This window comes from Crocodylus siamensis, chromosome 4 (genome assembly GCF_052110815.1).
Source record: "Crocodylus siamensis isolate JL-2025a chromosome 4, ASM5211081v1, whole genome shotgun sequence".
Lineage (NCBI taxonomy): Eukaryota > Metazoa > Chordata > Crocodylia > Crocodylidae > Crocodylus > Crocodylus siamensis.
In genome coordinates this window covers 61,205,139-61,224,397 of record NC_143398.1, presented here as the reverse complement: position 1 = coordinate 61,224,397, position 19,259 = coordinate 61,205,139, and positions in this window count along the sequence as shown.

The window sequence follows — 19,259 nt, the reverse complement described above, 5'->3', positions numbered from 1 at the left end:
GAGGGTGCTTTTAATATCACATTGGCATGGTAGGGGGCGCTAGGGGAGTTCATGGCCACCCCTAGGACCCTGTGCAGCTACAACCTGTTTTCTACAAGTGCTTTCATCACATCTAATGAAGTGAACTATTGCTCGTGAAATGCAGGCATCTCTGAAATAGTCTCTATGGTGCAATTCTGCACTGCTTTCTACCTGACTTCACACAAACATGGCTAATTACTTCTCTCTGCCCATTGTTATGACACTAATATTTTATGACCATATGAAGGTCAAACCCACATGTATTAACTTTCTGTGGTATATAGACAATTACTGCAAAGTTTCATGAAGAGAATTTGGTAGACAAAGAGGGAAATAAAAAGAAGTGGTATACATATAGACCATGATTACTATTATAGTTGTAGGGTAACAAAAGTGGTTTGATAGATTAATTCCTCTAGTCAATGTCTGGAGACTTCCATGTAGAATACTAGAAAGAACCTGCAATGATACCATATATTGTGAAAGGATGACTCAAAAACACTCACGGTGATTTCTACATCATGCTGTTTATCTTGTTTTCATCAAAGAACTATTCCCAATATAAAGGTTAGGATATGCATGTGTTTGTATTGTTATAAACAACACTTTTATGGGTTAAAAAAGGAAAGGACTTCCTGAGGTCCCTTCAAGCTCTATCCGTCTATTGTTCTATAACCATGCAGACCTAACCCAGTATAACATGAACCTGATGTGGAAACCTTTAGAAAAATTAGAAGCAAAATTTTACACCAATTTTAGTGTCATTTATCTATAGCTTTAGCCCATGGTAACCATTTCCTCAAGACACATTGACTATTACCTGCTTTTCCATCATCACTTGGTAACGCGCAGTAATAGCAGCCTACTGTATACTTTCTCATTTGTATCTCCATATCTGAATGTAATTTTTAGTTGTCAAAAAAACTGATGTAAGTTGCATCAATAATGCACTATCCCTAACTTAAAAATCAGTAGATTTTAAATACTGTGTTTGTTGCTTTTTACTGTCATCTGAGTAGAGTACTTCCTTCTTGAATACAAATGAAAAACTACATTTAAAAAAAAAACATTTCAATATTTGTTCCCAAGGTATTTTTCTCCTATAGCTTTCTATCTAGGTTTATTAAAAACTACAGGCACAATCTAGAAAGGTTTTTTTCAAATTGTTTTCATCTTCAGACCCCCCAAAATTTATAAATTAATTTCAGAAGGAGAGAAATATAAATCATCATTTCAACATTTCCTCAAGTAATCCTTTTTAAACTGTTTCCTGTATCGTTAGGTTATATAAGAAAATGTTTTCATTTTCAGTTTGAATACATATTGAGACAATCAGGCCCTTGCATTCGTAAGTAATGAATCTGACTACTATTAACATTTTCAAGAAGATGAAATCATGGATTCTTGAATAAAATGGAAAAAACAGCAATCCTTCATTTTCCTCTATTTTTGCAGAGCAAAAGTTGCACAAGATCTGACACAAGGGGAGCATCTACACGTGATAATTTAAGGTATATTAGCCATTTTTAAGGCGCATTAAGGGTGTTAGTCTACACATGCATGTACTTAATTCACCTTTAAAATGGCACCAGCACCTTAACGAATATGCAGATGTGCTAGGGCACATTAACCCTGTGTATGTTGACCGACTTGGGACTAAAGTTAGTCCACACATTGTGTTAAAGCATCTTAGTGTGTGCACATGTAGATGCATACCTAAATTCCCTTAAATGCGCATTAGGCAAATGTGCGTTAAGTTTAGGCATGCGTAAAAGGACATGTAGACATGCCCAAAGAATGAAATCAATTGTTTTCTTAAATTTACACTTTTTTCTCAAATGTACAGCCCCTCATCTTAGTTATACAAGCTAATGTTTTATCAAAAATGGAGCAATGACATAATTTACTGTTTTTGTTTATTTGAATGAACAAAATAAATCAACTAATTAACTTATAACTGTAACTTTTAATGGCTGCATACCAAACAAAAAGGGCTTATTACATTGTATCTTAGATGTTGTTGCTACTTGGGGGACATGTCCCCAGATAGCAAATTTTTGAACACCAAACCATAAAAGAAACAGCTCCTTAGGACTTGCCAGGTCTTTCTAGCTATAATGACTCTTTCCAGTCCCATGGCGCACAGCCTTCAGCCTGCAGGCCAGATATAGCCTCCAGGGCTCCTCACAGGTCCAGAAATCTTGCAGCTGTGAGTGGTGGCAATTAACTCTGCTCCCTACTCCTGTACTGCCAGATTCACAAGCCCTGCATTGGGCATCAGAGTTACAGGCACCAGGCCACCTCTCCATCCTCCCATACCAGATTTGGCCCATGACCAAGGTCCAGCCTACAGACTGACCCCAGAGCACTCATCAAGTCTGCAGGGCCGAAAAGTTGGGTACCATTGGTCCTGTCCTCTTGTTCCTTATTGAATTAATTTAAGGACTTGAAATCTTAGAGTTAAATATTGTTCCCCCTGTCCACTACAAATCATGTTTTCATAAGAGATTCTGAACAGAGTGGCTATATAGATTTGTTCCTTTGGTACTGTCTGTATTTTAGCTTTCACATTGTAGGCAATATATTTTGGGATTAGTTGTCTCAGAAAAAATCCTAACACTTAGCATCAAGTTGTGTCTTTAACAAGTTCATAGTATACCGTGAGGTGACATTTTCTCTGGTATCTTTGTTAAAGAGCTTCAATCTAAAAATGCTGTGGTCTAGATCCCTATCAACTAATTCCCAGAGAATAATTGAAAAATAACTCTTTTTCTGTAGGTAATACCATTTACTAATCATTCATTCAAATTCAAATTAAATATGGGGCCTATATAAAAAAGGGGTCATTCAAAGTGACTTCCCTTTAAACAATAAAAGCAAGTAATATATTTTTAATACAGATAGCTTATATTATTATTCATGTTCACAAATGCCATGCTAATAGAGATGTGCAGTTAATAAAATAGAACCTACCGACAAGTACCTCCCACCCCTTTTTAGCTAATTATCTGAAATACCATTTATAAAAATACTGCATCCAGAAGGCAGAATATCCTCAAATCTGTGTCATCAGAACATCATTACATGTACTAAAATGTAATTTCTAAGAGTAGCAGTAGTTTATATCATGTGAAACGTGCAGAACAAAAACTGTTTCTACAGGAGGGCAATATGGAGCTATACGCTTTTGTGTTCTCTACACGCTCTTTCAGTTTTTCCTTGACATTTATATACATATACACCCCACATCTTCTTCCCCCTATGGCCTGCACACATAACCAAGAATGCTATGATCTTCTTTCTGCATCTTTTTTTGTCTTGTTTTAAATCTCATGATGTCTGTCTCACCAAATTTAGAGTATTTTAAGGACTTGTTTAAGATGGTGGAATTTAGTGTGCTAGGCCATGCTATCAAAACAGTTCACTAAACTTTAAATCATAGTTCCTATAAATGCATATGATTCAAATGCAAAACATTACTTATCTCTGTAAAAACAATAAACAAAGCTAAGAGTCTCACCATTAGCTTCCATCAAGTCACTAGTCCTCAGGCCTTGTTCAGTTTTCCTGTACTGGTTTTCTATACTGGTATTAAAGGATGAGAAAACTGCCGCTTGGATAATGTAAGGACCAACTCAAATCACAAAGCCTTTATAAAAAACATTACTTTAGGTATATGTGTAAACCAAATCTCCCTGATGTTCCTCCCCTTATGCCTACTCCACTTCCAATAAAAGTGAATTCCCTCGTACTCCATTGCCCTATTTTTATTTTCCCACTGATGCATCCCTGGACCTTCTGGTTTCATACAGAATGAAAAGCAGAATGCAGAAACTCCCATCCTGTGCACATGTCCAAACTCGAAATGTTGAAGGCTAGAATTACAATTGCATTGTAATAATAACACCTTCTGTTTTAAAACTGTTCATTGCTTCTTACCAACTTCTTGATGGCTCTTGATTCTTCCTATCCTTTTTTGTTTTCACTAGGTAGGGCTAGAGGCTATAAATAACTTTGGGACTGTAAAATGCTTGACACTGAACAAATTCATGATTACATTTAAACCCCACGTCAAATGAGTTTATAATCTACTGTGTCAGGATTCATGAAAGAAGAAAGAGCATTACTCAATAGTCCAGTGAGGACATTCCTGGCAGCAGATGGGGACTGGAATTGTGGGTTTCCAATCCATGCCACTAGCATATAAAGTGACACTGTTGGCATCAGGGACCAGAAGGCAGGACTTCACACACCTCCCAAGGGTATTCCTTGTTCACTGAGGTACAGCATCATGCACCCCTGATGTACTGATATTAGGTTACAGTAAACTAATTAACTCCACTGTAAGATAGTACTGTTGGGGAATCAAACAAATGAATAGATGGTGACCTCTGGGTGCAATAGAGGGCTAGACCCTGGCTCCTGCCAGCCCTTCTGCTGCCTGATGCTACCACCAAGAATTAACGCTCTGTTGCCTCTGCCACCTGGGGGCTGCTCCGCCTTGGCTTAAATTGCAGCTGTCCTGGGCACCCAGGCAGATGTTACACCTGGGAGCAGTTGACTCAGGTGCAAACTGCACCAGTGTTTATTATGTTGCATTAACTGCATGTGTAAATGTACCCCAGTATGTGTTTGGGTAGAACAATGGCACCCAATATCTAGTCATGGCCAAGTTATATACGCAATAAAATATGTTTTATGTTTCCCCCAGTAATACTTATAATTAATTCTAAATCAAAATGTAAGTTACTTGATTATAAGGGCTCTGTTTAAACTACGAAATATACTTTTTAAGAAACTGTTACAGGGTTACATGTTTTCAGATGTGGTGCTGACTGACTTTTCCATTAAATATATTTGACTGAGGTATGTATTTGGTTTGACAGAAGGTGGTGTATATTTCAGTACAGAGTAAATAAAAAACCCAAGCAAAGAAGTATCTTGACATTATAGCTTTTTTATGATTTTTGCTTCAAACTAGTTTTTGTTTTTAAATAACATCTTCCATAAAAGTGTTTCATCCTAAAATGAAAGCACTTTGCAAAGATTAATCAGGTTTTATAGGCAGTTTATGGGGTGGGAGGAAGAGGCACAGATGGTTTAAGTGATTTGCAGAAGGTCAAAGTGTAATTCAGTGGCAAAGCTAATAACAGAAACCCACATTTCTTCATACTCATCTAATGCACTACTAATATATAAAGTGATCAACAACAGTAACTGGAAATGATTCCATTCATTTTGACAGTGCATAGAAATTTTCTAGTGAACACAGAAATAAAACAGCATATTACAATAACAAGTAATTTTTCGAACTTGTTTAATTGTTACTAGTATTACGACTTACCATGCACTAATCTGCCTTGATTTTAGGGAACATTTTTCATCTAACACTAATAGAAAATAAAATAAATCCCCTCCAAAATTCCCCTTGCTATTTTTCTGATACATCAAGATATAAATTAAACTCCTTTCTCTACCAGTTATTAACTATTCACTCTCCTAGTTACATCAGTAAAGCAATATAATCAATCCACTGTTTCACTTTGGTAATTATAATAATGTTTCACATGATTTTTATAGAAATAACAAAATGTATGTGCTTTATGTAATTACCATTCTAAGGTATCTTATGTTGCCCCAAAAGAGGTTTAAATAATAAATGTAATCATTGTGCAATATTTATGCAGATTACTTTTTTCTCTATAGTTATAAAATCCCTACTCATTTCTGTACACAGTTAATGAAGAATGATGAATAGAACCTGATTTTGTATTTTTATATCCCCAAACTTCCAGTCCTTCAATAGACAATTAGTTCCAACTTTACCTGGTAACTCAATGTATTCTACTGGTCCATAAAAGAAGGATATTGACTAAAAAATAATACCGATTGGGTGCTTGGCAACCCAGCTACACATAATTATAGGCGGTATGTATCGCTTGTCTTTGATGTGGACTCTGGATTTCACGGCCTTCCCCATCTTCCCTGAGCAAGAGAGCACATCAAAATAAATTAGCCTGACTTTATGTAGGACTCAGGTACTAGATTCAGATGTGCAGGCATGGGCAGTTTGTGGCACTACAAGCCTCGTTGTGGGGCCACAAACCACATGCCCAGCATGTTCAAATGTGCCCCACACTGCAAATTTACAATGCGGAGGCAAAATTTCCTACTGGGAAATCCCAGTTGCAAAGAAAAATGCTATGAAAGAAAGAAGCTCAGCACACACCACAGGAGCATGCAGCAGCAGACACAGAGGCTTGGTCCTCCCAGAAGACACTCTGGCTGTTGGCCAGAGCATCTCCCTTCCTCTCATTTCACCACATCTCCTCCAGCACCCTGGGAGCGGGGAAAAGCTGAGAAACAGTTTCTCTGGCACAGAGCATTTTGCACACATGCAACGACATTAACAGCAGCAAAAAGTAGTGGCCCTGCATGTGGGGGACATGCCCAAGAGCTGCACTTTGAGCACAACAGTAACTTCTCCATAGTCGTATCTGTTTCCCAAAGATATGTCGAGTGCTGCCAGCACCAACGCTTGTCAAGTTGTTCTCTGTTTTATTAACTTGACATATTACATGAGGAGAATTTCAAGCTGTGCATGTTTGTATTCCATGTTTCAAGATGTTGCTTTGGGCCTGTGTTTTCTAAATTCCCATGAGGCACTGCCATTTTGTAGCAGTCTGTTATATTGGAAGACTCCACTGAACACTTCACTGCTGTAACCTAACACTATATAGGTCCTGTCCTGTAAAGAAGTCCACCTTGGTTTGTTCAAAAATGGAATTCAGACCTGGTCCACCGGCACAATGCAATCTGGTAACACATCAAAGCAAACTGTACTAATAAAACCCCACAGGGCAGTGATCCCATGAGACTACATTAGGATTTTGTGCCCAGGGAACTACATCAGTATATTATATGAGTATTTGTTGCTCTGAGGAGTGAAGGCCCGATTCAGGCCCATTTATAACATCATCCCTAAAATGTGATACATATGACAAAAGCTACTATATCATAGCTTCCACAAATCACATATGTAGGAATACCAATTATAAACTACTGAATGTAACACACTGAATAAAATAGCAGAAAAGCAGAAAGAAAGAATATTGTGTCATAACGTACTCAGATTGCGGGTTTTTTTGACAAATTAAATTTAATTTATAACCCTTCAAAATGTGTTACTATAGTACAGTATACTTATTATTTATAGGCAGTACTGTAGATAGTCCATTTTTTTCCTCTGACTTGCTTACAGTGTCTTTACTGGGACGTGAGAAGTCTCACAGAATTCACAGGTTCTGTAATGGTACCGTGGGGTCTGGACAGACAAAGCAATTATCCCCTTTAAAATAGAGTGGGACTTACTGGGGTACAGATGAACCTATGTAACTGTTCCATCTAGTCTTACCCCACAAGAAGTAACTTACTCAATTTTATTCTGGGGAAATAGTTCCATCAGATAAAGTTAGGTACACTCCCACATTTTAAGTCCCTTAAAATCCCTTTCCCTTAAAACATTGTAATAGTACTTCTGTCCCTGCCCAAGATTCGAAAACCATTACCCCATTCTGTGCAAGTCTGATGCCTTCTGAGGTTTAAAAATTCAACTTAAAGGGAAAAATAGTCATTCATTCATAAAGCAATAAATGGAACAATTTGACTAAACTTTCCAACTCTGACTTCCCATAAAACTGAAATTGAATTCTGAACTTTCAGTCTTAATCCATCCCCAAGCAAATAATGATCACATCAATCAGTAATTCTTTTCTTGTAGATTTTTTCCGGTTGTGCATTTTTCAAGTACATTATTAAGAAGAGGTAGGGCTACACTGATCTAATAGCCTCTTATACACATCCATGATTATGAGTAGTGCCCCAACAGTAATTTCTGCTACTAACATACTTAATGCTGCATTCTGTGCTTGGGAAGAAGACCTTTGCTGAGCGTAAGTCTTGCCTTTCATTTCAGTGGAGCCAAGTTTACCCCTGATTCTGCATTTCCTGCTTAGAATGAGAGTTCTTTCCTTCCCCATCACCAAATTTCTAAATTTTAGATCTTCAGAAGCAAGGAACTGCTGCTGTGAAAAAAAGAAAACTAGTTTACAGTGACCCCAGAACTCAATTATCACCCATTGTCTATGTTTAACACCAAAAAAACTTGCAAACAATCATTTAAATGTTATGCTACAAAAATCTGGGACAGAATTCCTGGTAGGTGATGCTATTTGAGGGATCCGGGGATGTGAAAACAAATAGACTATTGGAAAAAGCAGGGAAAATAACTTTCAATCTGCACAGTTTTCTCTAATGAGATTCTAATAAAAAAGCAATACATCAAAATAGTTTAACAAGAGCACAGCCCGAGACCTCTTTTTCCATACACCCGAGTCTATCTAGGGTATTTATAAAATATTAACAGTGTATCAGAATTGTCTTTGCAAGATCGGCTTCTCTTTGAAGGATATGCACCACATAGCTTTCAAGTGAAGCTTTAAAAAACATTTTTAATTAAAAAAAAAAATTAGTTTGAACTGATTTCCAGCACTGTAATTAAAGAGTGGATGGTGTCACAGAAGGAAGTACCAAACTCCTTCTCCCTCCACATCCATACACACCTATCAAACCTTTGGTGAGGAATCAGAGGTAACTGGAGGTGAATGTCAGCCTGATTATTCCCTTGTGTGCCATTTGCTTTGGAACCTGGGCATATTTTAACGTTACTAACAAGATTTCTAGGCTCAGTCAGATGACTGACTGAATTAAATATCACAGTTCTCCCCATCCAAACCACTGGATTTGGATTTTAATTTTGTGGTTACTATTTTGGGTTGTGGATAAAATCAAGGTCCAAAATGTACAGGTCTAGTTTGTCATTAATATAATATAATGAGCTAAGAAAAACAGACAAATAAATAGAAATTAGCAGGATTATCTTTGCTTGTCATTTTCATGCTGCTGTGGTCTTAGTAGGCAGTGGGAAGAAGCAATGCTTTCCATGCCTCTCCCATCTACATATGTGAGCCAGGAATATTCAGAATCATATTTACTGTCTGTTCTATCCCTTGATGCTCTAGTAACCACAGTCTCTTTAAAAAAAGAGAAAACAAAAAAACCCCAAAACATAAATATCCTCCATTCCAGTTCTGAAGGACACTTCTCAAATAAATGAAAGAGGATTACACAGAACATAAATTGAGGAGGAGAACAACAGGCATAAAAATGAAATATTAACTTTCTTGTTAGGGATAAGCAAAGTAGCTCTTAAATCAGTCGTTCCCTATTTCTGTCTGTCAGGGTTCAACTGCATCTGCTTGCTTGTTTGTTCTGTATCTGAATATATACAATTTAATGACAAATAATAAGGTGAAAAATGTATTAGAATATGTAAACGCATTGCAGAAAGCACCCCAAAGGGGGTGCTGAAATGGTCTAAAATGACATTGCATGACCCAATATGGAAATATAACACTAAAAAAAGAACTGATGTAATTCACTTTGCAAATAGTAACCTACTATTTTGGTGTATGGAAAATTATTGAGTATGCCCTAGATCATGTTCAGAATTTCAGATAATCATCCAACACTTCTAGAAAAAATAAGTTTCCATAGTTGTTGTGTAGTCAGGACTATGTTAGAATTTTACTCTTTACTGATGGACTCAGACTAATTGTCCTCAATTTTTGGTGTTTGCATTATTCATGTTTGCATCTTTTCACTAACATCCCAAAATTAAATTGTAATGAAAGCATTCTTAAAAATGAATAAGTATAACTTATACATGAGTCTAGTGACTAGACAGAAAGCGGGTATCAGCAACAAGGTCTTAATTTCTAGGAATTAGGATACAGGGAACAAGCTGTTTAGTGGCACTATTACCCATATTCAGAAGTGAACACAGCTGCCAAGTCTCATGTTGATCTCTGTACTGCTATCAGTTAGCCATCCTAGTGTGGACATTTAGTTCCCCAGGGACAAGAAGCAGTAGTGCATCTTGTGCCACTGCTACTTGTTCCCCAGGAATGCTTGTGCCACATTCCCTCTGGCACACATTAGGTTACCCCGGATGAGGAAGGGGTGACTGGGGCTAGCACTGGACTGGCCCCAGCAGCCTTACCTGGGGTTCTGAGGACTTCCTGGGGCTGGCAGCCACAGTGTGGGTCTGGTTGGCCAGGCTCTGGTTTTGAGCAGTGTGCACTGTCCTTTTTTTTTGTGTTAGTGTTTTTAACCCCTGGATATCCCATGCTACTCCACTGCAGTGCTGAGAACAGCTGAATGTGCAGTATATGGTGCTACAGATGTGTCTGCAGCACCACATACGACATTCATCTGGACATGGCCCCTAGGCAGTCTAGCTTCCGAGATGGTGAAATCGCCTCCTCTTGGGGGTCTCTGAATCCTACCACAACAGAGGTGCTAGGATGCAGCCCAAAGATTAGAGGAAGTTCAGATATACCAATGGGCTCAGCATTTCCTATTGGGTATGTTTAGGTACCACAGCACCTAGAGACTCTGTATAATCTAGGGATGGACATTTGCTTCCTTGGGCCGAGAATCATAGGTGCCCAGCTCTGTCAATTTACACAATCATGTTGGGTTAACACACCTAAATATAAGGCTCTATGATGCCTAAGTGGAATGCCTACAAGGTCGATTTGGATCTGGCCCTTAATGTCACTTGAATCACTGGGTGCCTGTAGCCGCACGGGGTGGCTGCTCCAGCATGCTGTAATTGCACATACTCTGGGGATGGGTAGTGCTTTAATTAGAGTGGGTCTGAGAGCATGGAGATGCTAATACAGGAGATGAGGAGGCTGGCTAGAGTGTACTTATTAGCACATCAGCTGGAGCGTGGTGTAATTACAATACGTCACAGCAGACACAATTAACCAAGCCTGTTGGAGAGTGCTAATTAGCATGCTCTAGCCAGCCTCCACATCTTGTGTATTAGCATCCCTGTGCTACAAAATGGCAGCAGGGGCACTCTCAAAGCCACTCTAATTAAAGTACTTCCCACCCCTGGAGCACATGTACAAATGCCCTTTATCTATAAATGGTAGCTTCCCATCTGACAGGTTGTTGTGAGGGCAATTACATAAAAGACATTAAAATAATTATAAAAATTATAAGTACTATAGAAAGATACATTTATCTTAGAATAAACTGTAGACTGTTTCTCAAAAGGACATGTAAGTGTCACGCTGGGTCAGGCCAATGATCAGTCTAGTCTAGTCTAGTATTTTGTCTCCAACAGGGGCAGAAGTGGATGATACCAGGACCCATCTGTCAAGATCCATGGCTTATCAGGACCCACACCCTGCTGGCCCTACTGGTGCCCAACCCACAGTGCCCCAACCCCCCTGCCCTGCCTCATCCTTACCATCTGGCCACCTTCCCTCAGTGCCAGCAGGCACCTGCCCCTCCCCACCCTCATCCTCTCCAAACACACACACACACACACGACAGTCCTCCAGCCCTCTGTCCCCATATGTTTATCTTCATCCAGCTGCTGGGGCTGGTCCCACGACCCTGCCTGGCTGTGTAATGGTCACACCCCAAGCAGCCCCTTGCAGGCTGGAACACTGCCAGCCTGCAAAGGGAAACCTGCACTTTCATGCATTTTTCTGGCACTTGCGCACAATATTCTTGTGACCAACTTGTGAAATATTCTTGTGACCCACTTTTGGGTCATGATGCACAGGTTGAGAAGCACTGATATAGAGGAAGAGCACTGAACTGGATATCTCTAAAGTGATCCATCCCTTATTCAAAATGGTCTCTGGTATCCACAATTATAGATTTAGAATTGCGAGCAGAAACATCTCCAACTGTTTTGTTCAATAGCCATTAATAGATATATCATCTATGAATTTATCCATTTCCTTTTTGAACTTGGCTATGTTATTTGCCTCTACCATGTCCTGTGGCAATGGATTCCACAAGTTAACTTCACGTTCTCTAGCTACCCTTTCTCGGAGGTCACAATGGCTCCTTCCATGAATACTAGAGACTGACTCAAAACATTTTAAAGTCAGTAACTTGAATTGGCTTTAGATTGTGCTCCAAAACAATGCACAGATATTTCTTTACAACTGGGGGGAGAGTTGGCAAAAAGCAAGCAAGCAAAAAAAAATCCAAATCTTTTTATCACCTTCCAGAAGGAAAACAAAGTATATACAATTATTGCAAGGAATTCCAATTATTTCTTTTTCTATATGTTAGAGACAAAATACTTTGAGTAGACTATGGTCCAAAACAAGATGTTGCCATTGTCACAGCAAACTTCATGTTTTGCAGAAATGAAAGATCCCACACTTTTGGCAAACTCACCATTTTTATGAATATCTTAAATGGTTTCTGCCCTCCTAGAAGAAAGTTTGTGTCATTCTTTGTGACAGTTTGTCTTCAAAATACATCAATTTTCAGAAATGTAGATTTGCAAAATTTTCTAAATATAAAATTGGATTTTGGCTTCTGATCTTCCGTAGCTGCATTCAGTCACCTGGAAAATAGCACAGACATGCTGTACTGTATATATACACATAATATTTATATACCACACAAACACATACACACACATATAAAGCATGCGCACACACACACCCTTTACAGCAAGCAAAGAAACAAAATCATGGCCCATTCCAAAAGGGCTTCCTGCCTTTCTGGGAAGTCTTTGGAGTGGAAGGTTGTGAGCCAGACTGATGACTGAATATGATTCTGGTCCATGGATGCAACAACCATTCATCCCCATACAAAGGATTGTCTTAGGCACAGAAAAAAGGTAGGGCAGATTTGCACCTTGTAGATTAACCAGAGTAGATACATAGATAATGCACAAGCTTTCATGAGCTGTAATTCACTTTATCAGATCCACCATGGCAGAATATGCCCCTGCTATTTTCCAGGTGAATGAGTACAGCTAGGGGAGATTGGTTGTCAAAATCTGATTTTATATTTAGAAGTTGCTGATAGATAGATAGAGCTTCTCAGCCTCTTGAAGGCTCAGATCAAGTGTAGATATAGATATATATGAGATTGACAGAGAGCATATATCTATATGAACTCTGTAGTTAGAGTGCTTGCCATGAAGTGGAAGATATAACTTCACTACCTTTTACAGCCTGGGAGGTTTCAAAACTCAGAACAGTATCCAACTACCAGGTGACAAGCTAGTTTGGGTCAGAGCACCATTCATGCTCCTCTTGAAGCTGCACCCCATTCAGAAAGGAATGCCAGATTGATTGGAGGGAAAGGGGAAGACATACAAGATAGAACGTAGTTCCTTAGCTTAGTGAGAGGGGGTCATCTGAGATTTTGGTTCCTGTTCTTATGTATGATTGTTAATGAGCAGGGACTGAGAACTTCATATTCAACAAAAAGAGGTAATGGGTATTTTTCTCTGTCAAACTATTCTGTGGCTGAATGCTTCAGGCAGTCTCCTGGGAGTTAGTGCCCAAATCCACCTCTCCACTTCCTGCTCAAGTACTCTAGTAACAAAGCAACATTTTTGAGCAGAGTGCCAAAAACACCCAACCTCAACTTGTAAGGTGTTGGCATGCCTGGAGCAGATGGAGGGGGAGCTGCAACGTGCCCAATCCTTGTTGTGGCAGCACAGCCCTGGATCCTTCCCCACCATCTACCCAGAGGTGCATAGCAGTGAGGCAGCTTGGGGCTCCACAGACCTTGGTGCAGTGGGTTGCAGCCTGGGCTCTGTGGTGGGTGGCAGGGGCCTGCCCAGAGCTTGGCAGCTGTGGCAAGAGGCCAGGAGGCTTCAAGCTGCTGCACCCAGGTCTGTGGAGCCCAGGCCCGGCTCATTCCTGATGCTAGGTACACATGTGCCTTTGGGTGGATGGTGGGAGAACAGTAAGGGACCCAATCCTGTTGTGGTCCTGTTGCACCGCCCTGGCCCCTTTTTTCCAACCCCTGAACTAAGCTATTATGTAGAATGTAAACAGTGATTGCTCATCATCTAAGTTCAGAAGAGTGAGCCCTGTTCAGTTCTTTCAAGAATATTTGTAGGTACCTAACTTCAGAAATGAGCTCTGGGCTCTGTATTCTGGGAAGGTGAAGACATCTCCCTTGCAGATCCAACTAAGCCCTGTATTGGGTGTTTCTCTGTTCCTGGTTGAATGCTAGAATGTGTTGGTACATTTGGCACCGAATTATCTCCAGACACCAAAACAATTTTACTCTAGGAGACCTATTCATGTGTTTCTGTCCTTCTAAAATTTTCTTTACAATGACAATAGATTATACTCTTAAATGTTAATTGGAACTAGAAAATATGGTCTTTAGAAGTAACTCTGGATATATCTAATTATGAATTCAGCACAGTAATGTAAATATTTTTACTGTGATTGCTCAGAAAAGAGTATAATGAGCAGTCTGAAAAAGACTGCCACCCTGAAGATTGAGCAAAGCAGATAATTACATAATTGGAGCATGTGTCAGTCCCCATATATCCAAGAATGAATCAGAGAAAGGACTAGGAAAGGAAAACATCTTCCTTTTATTTAAAGGATATTTAAAAAATAAAGCAATCAATCAACTTTCTCTGAGAATAAGTCTTGGGCTTTTTCCCCTTTTAACATGAACCAAATTTTCTGTTGACATTTCATTTCTTTGTTTAATATTGGCTCAACTTTGAATAAAACATTTTTGCACATTGTGTGTTGTAAATTAATTGCTCCTGTCAGATGAACAGCTCATCATGGGGATGATTGTATATTTGGTAGTATTTTTTTTCAGTGCATCCATGAAAAATGAAGGAAGCCAAAGCAAAAAGCAATAATAATAATAAAAAAGATAGCAGAGTTAGGCTTGTCTCAGAAAGTCTCCAAGCACTGTCATGTCAGGAACTGGAGAATAGCATATATTCACCCTTCAAGAAAGACATTTTTACATTCATTTCAGTCCCTGCTTGTAATTGAGTTTAACAGCTGAAAATCCTTCAGTTGACCTCCTGTCTATCTTTGTTTCTTCTTCTAATAGACTCTTTTTCTCTCTGAGCAATTGTATCTAAACAAGCTGGAATGACAGAACACACACATACACACGCACAATTTTAAAAACCCTACACAAAACAAACAAAAAAGGGTCAAAGCCATCTGCTTGGGGAACATTAGAATGGATGGAGGTAAATAACTGAAACAGCTAAAATTACCTTTTTTCTATATAAAAGAAAATCTCAGAGCCACATGGTACAAATAGATCACATATGGAAACGAATTAAAGCCCTGTCAAAGGGAGCTTGTCATCTTAGAATACCATGAGTGAGCAAAAATGGAACAAGATTGTTATAAAAATGGCACAATAAGTAGCTTTTATTTGAAACGGTCTTATGGAGTCAGAGGCTAGAATATCTGCTTTTTAAAAACACCATTTTAGAACGAGTATGGTATAATCCAGGGCCAGCGACCAATGGCCCATGGGCCAGATCCAGCCTGCAAAGGGGTTGGTTTTGGCTTGGTTTTTAGTAAGGGTGCACTGATGCCAAGCCATTAAATCCAGTCTGCTTTTTCCTAATTGCACACTTATTGCCTCTAGGCCCATTACTCCAGCTTCACTGGAGTGGCCAGAAGGTAGTTGTGTCTTGTGGTGCTGTCCTGGTTACAAGCTGTAGCCTGTACTAGTAAAAGGTTGCTGATCCCCCCATTAATCAACTCTAGGCTAATTAGCAGTTAGGTGTTAAAAGAAGTCATCCTTAGAAGTCATCCTTTTTTCCCAAACCTCAAAGGTAATACAGTCACTGAATGGGGTCTACTCAAATATAAAACATAATGTTATTTGACTAAGGTCATGGACAGACATTACATGTATAGCACTAATCAGCTGATTGGCAGGATCAGGTTCAGGGTGCCTGGTCCTGACAGTCCAGTAGGACTGGACTCTTGTCTCTGCTCTGACTGCCACAGCCCCCGTGGGGCCAGCAAGAACGGTATTCTGGCTCCAGGGCCCAAGAAGAGCTCCAGCTCCTGCAGAGTGGGCAGCAGCTACCAGTGCTTTTCCCATGGTGGCTGTAGCAGCTCTTACCATTGCCATAGGACTTGCAGAATCATCTAGGTCATGCACAGGGATGGTAGGGAGGGCAGGGAATGGGGGGTGGGGGCAGCCAAAGCATGTTTCCACATACCTTCTGGCAGCTTTGGGCTGTGCTTCAGGCTATGTTTCTGTCCTGGGATCAGGGCTGGTTTGGGAGAAATAGCTGTGGCTATATTTGTAGTACTACAGACTTTGTAGCACTACAAAAATAGCATCTAAGCCCTTTGTAACAATACAACTGAATGCCTGTCCGCACCCTATACTAATACTGCATTTCATACAATTTAAAGGCTAGGCTGTATTTTTAATACAAGTATAAAAATAAAAATAATAAAATATCAAGAAGAATGTAAAAATAAAGACAAGAGCTTTTCTGAACCTGTGCCAAAAAGCAGTCTCATAACTACATCTCAGAAACTTAAAGAGCTCAGATATTCTTGTCACAATACTATATAGTTGCCCTTTACTAGTCTAGGAAGAAGTCCTTTCTCTTGTACATAATTGTTGCAGGGGTTCTCGCTTCAGCAACACTTCCTTCTTTCTGCTGTGTTTTAAAAAACTTCTTATTAAGTTGCCCCTCCTTTTAAATTAGGTCCAGCAACTCTAGATACTAGCTATAACCCTCTCTTGGCAACAGGTCTCCTTTAAAAGGCCTGTGCAGCCTTTCCCTATATGCAGGACTTCTCTGTTTTTTACTGAAAGATGCAAATTTAGCCACATATTGAGAAGCAAATTCTCACTTGCTATCTGCAACATGGAGTCCAGTAATAAAGGCTAAGTACAGGTGTTCCAGAAGGCCAAAGCAGAAGTGCTTTGCTCTAAGCACCCAAGATTGGGTCTGGAGCAAGCAGAACAGATGTTATCCCTTGTTGGGGAGGAGGCGGGGGCTCAGAGCCTATCTGCACAGCCTGAACTCAGCCCGGGGCAGGGGGACCCTCGCATGCCTCCCAGCATGCCCCACAAGCTCCTGAGGCTATCAAAAACATCTGAGTGGAGCCAAATGGCTGACCCACCCCTGATTAACTGGTGGAGACATCATAGCTGTCCACTTGGACCTCATGAGGCAGCAGCTCATCATGGCATGTTCTCTCATGACCACAAGCCACCAGCTGACTATCCTACACATACCCACCCAGCATGCCCTGCAATTGCCATATGTGTGTATGTGTCTCAGATGACTGCGTTCTTTATGTATCGGTGTGTCCCAGATGCTTGGGTTCTCTGTGTTTGTGTGTTTCTGAATACAGCCTAAAATGAGTCATGATGGGATCTGGTACAGTTGCTCATTACAGCGCTCTAATCTACAGTGCTAAATTCTGAAACTACATCCATCCAAAGTTATCTTAGGGTAGGAGCCACCATTGTTACAGCACTCTATGGGTCCTGACCATCTATTCAATTATGGAGAACACCATCTATTCAGCTGGAGAGCACTTTGTATGCTTACCGCGCAATAAGTGAAACTACTGTGCCTGGCCAAAAACACTAGGAATAAGGCTTCTTGAAAAGTGCAATGGAAGTCAATGGTGGTAAAAGTTAGATGTAGCATAGGCATATCAGGATCGAATCTATAAGACACCTGATAAATTCTACTAGGTTTAAACTAGCAGCAACTGCATAGATGGGGAGGTAAACATACTGAACATAGTGTGCCTATCTCAGCAGGTAGGGGGACTCTCGCATGCCTCTCAGCATGGCCCACAAGCTCCTGAAGCTATCAAAAGCATCTGAGTGGAGCCAAATGGCTGACCCCCCCCCGATTAACTGGTGGGGACATCATAGCTGTCCACTTGGGCCTCATGAGGTAGCAGCTCATCATGGCATGTTCTCTCATGACCACAAGCCACCAGCTGGCTATCCCACACATGCCCACTCAACATGCCCTGCAACTGCCAAATGTGTGCAACAACTGCATAGATGGGGAGGTAAACATACTGAACACAGTGTGCCTGTAATAGGGTGGCATCTTCAGCAGCATTTTAAAGCCCACCCAAAAGTCCCTTGCTATCTCAGTTTTCCTCTGAGAACAGACTCCCCTTCCCTTGCCTGTCACAACTTGATGTTCCTCAGTTCTTAAAGAAGAGACTGCCCCAGGGCTTCCCAAGTGAGATATATGCTCTCACTCATCAAGGTGAGGGGCTTTTGACTTAAAAGCTAATTGCACGCTCCAACCTCCCCTTAACATGCCCTGTACCTCACAAGTGTTAGCTGTATGTCTCTGTTGGGGATTCAACCTACTCAGTTTCTCCCCTTTTCTCTCTAGTTAGGCCCATCAGCCTAGACCCACTAGACAGGCCAGGCTCCAAGGCTCTAGTCCCTTACAATTGGGCTCATGGCCTTATACAATTTTTCCAGACTCTCTGTTGGGGCCTCAGCCTCCCCAGCCTTATTCCCTTTTATATGGCTAGGCCCTTTAGCCCAGGTCTACTGTGTTAGGTCCAGCTTTAAGGTCTAGCCCACAACTGGGCCCCCGGCCCTTGTCTGCTGCACCCCTCAGCACTAGGCTCTCCATCCCCTCTGCAGTTGCACCCTGTAGACACTAATGAGGTCTCCACTTCCCCTACAGCCTCAGCCACACACCACTGGTTTACAAACAAATATAAACAGTAAGCCCCTGGGCTATAACAAAATAAGGTTAATGAAGGCAATTTGCCTGATTACAGTTCTGTGGCTCTGTCTCTGTGTTCCCCCATCTGCTGCTCTACCTTGAATTGCTGGTGCAGCTTCTCTGGGAGTTGTCAGGAGTCCACCCTTTCAGGTGACCACCCTCTGGCCAGCTCATTCTTCTGGTCTGAGCATTCTTCTGGTCCCCTGAAACCCCAATCACCTGACCAGCTTGCCAGGCTCAGCTTTTAACCCTGGCTCTGCAGCCTGCTGTGCCCTGAAAATTCTGTTCTTAAAGGACCCACCATGCTTCCTAGTTTCAGATGACTGGGTTCTTTATGTATCTGTGTGTCCCAGGTTCCCTGTTACAGTGCCATAAAATAAAATGCTAGATCACTTTAAAATGGCCTGTTATAGAAAACATTCTTTGACATTTATTTTTATTTAAAACATCTATGAATTAATAATATTTCATGTCTAGTCATGCTTCTGCTTCTTCTTGTGTCTCTCCACCACATTTGGTGATTTGGTTACATGTGCTTGTCCTCATTTATTGTACTTTGAGAGATATTTCATTGTACATGTGCCTG